Raw genomic sequence first — 1,741 nt, forward strand, 5'->3', positions numbered from 1 at the left:
TATTTAATGCAACAGCTTACATTCATTTATTTTATCTCCAGAGTCAACCTTACGAGGTAGACATTAGTATTCTCACTTAAAAATGAAACAGCTAAGGCACAATGGCCAGAGTCACACAATTAGTGAAACACAGGGCCAGGATTGAAAGCTAAGACAGTCTTTGTTCTTGTTGGCTCCTTGTGCCTCCTCCAATCAGCTCCTTACCATGAGCAAGGCAGCATAACTTACATGTACACAAAGTCCTTATAGAAGACAAGACTCTCAAAGGCTTAGATCTGCTGTTTTGTGGATTCTTTTGACATTCCCAAAGGGACCACACCATTAACTATCAGACCGCCAACTCTCTGTAGAACAAAAAGATGTTCAAGAGTGGTTAGAAATGTGGATGAAAAGTCACTCTCTACGGGGCTCAGGGATCCCAAGGGTAAAGAAGAGAAATACGAAAAGAACATGTGATCTCCTTAGTTTCAGAGGGGAGAAACAAGTAGATTAAAATGAGGTGATATGAGGAATGCAGTCCCTAGAGACTAAACAAGAAATACATACTATTTAAAGTGAGTCAGGATGCTTACTTCACAGTCTGGTTTGGAGACTCTACAATTGGAAATGACTTCAAACAATATTGCAGCTGCTCTGAAGCAATATATTCTATATTTTAAAATGTATTTTACCCTGATATAACAAACTGGGGTACTTACCTTTAAGGAAAAGTAAAAGAAAGAAAGTGTCTCTATTGAATGCAGAGTAACTCTCTTATGACAAGGAAGAGGTCAAGGGTCCAAGTTTTCCTATCTGTGTAACGGGTGGCGTCTAAAGTTCATTCCAACTGTGCCTCCTGCTTAACCTGAGAGAACCTGAGTGAGTGACATTTCTAAGAAGAAGATTTTATTTTTTATTTTTTCCTGGTGAATTCAGGCATTGAACTAGAACAAGCGAAGGAATCAAATAGAAGTCCAGCAGTTAAGAAAGGTAAGGAAAAGATATAGAACATTCTGTTCATGTAATTTACTTACCTGAAGAAAAATTCACAATTCTGTTAATTTCTCCAATCACTCATTGACCCAAAGTTCCAAGAGCACTGAGTGGCTAAGAAAGTATGTTAAGTAAATGTTCTGTCATTTTTATTACTACAAAATTTGCAAGTCATTGGGAGAAAGATAAGCAGCAGTAAGTAATACGATTTTAAGGCTTTTTTAAACACCAGCATTTCTCAGGAAATCTCACTATTATTTTCACAAATCCTTAGAAATTGAAATGCCAGATCGGAATCTCTGGACTAGACGGTTGGCTGTAAAACCTCAGCACGGGGATCAGGAATACTGCGGAGAAGCAAGAAATGTATTTGCCAGAGTAGAGGGGAGACCAGGGCATATAATTCACAGCACCAGATAGAAAACAAACGGTATTTTGCTAATAATGCAAATTAATGAAAGTTCTTAGAAAGAAAATTTTCAACCACTATAATTATATTTTCCCTTCATGAGACATATGAACTTTTTAAAATGAAACTAAATGCATTCTGGAATATTAACAAAGCTCTGAGAATTACAATATCAATTGCTGTTTGTATTGGAGCTTACATCTATTATAATTATTATTATTATAAATGACCTCATATAAAAATATGAGAGTTGCATTGGCTGGATATAAATTAGTCTGTACTATGTTAACTTTGTGACATTGAGCAAGAGTTGCTAATCTTTTGTATCTTCCATTTTCCCTGTGCAAAAAGAAGATTATA

Source organism: Pteropus vampyrus, unplaced genomic scaffold (assembly GCF_000151845.1).
Source record: "Pteropus vampyrus isolate Shadow unplaced genomic scaffold, Pvam_2.0 Scaffold352, whole genome shotgun sequence".
NCBI lineage: Eukaryota > Metazoa > Chordata > Mammalia > Chiroptera > Pteropodidae > Pteropus > Pteropus vampyrus.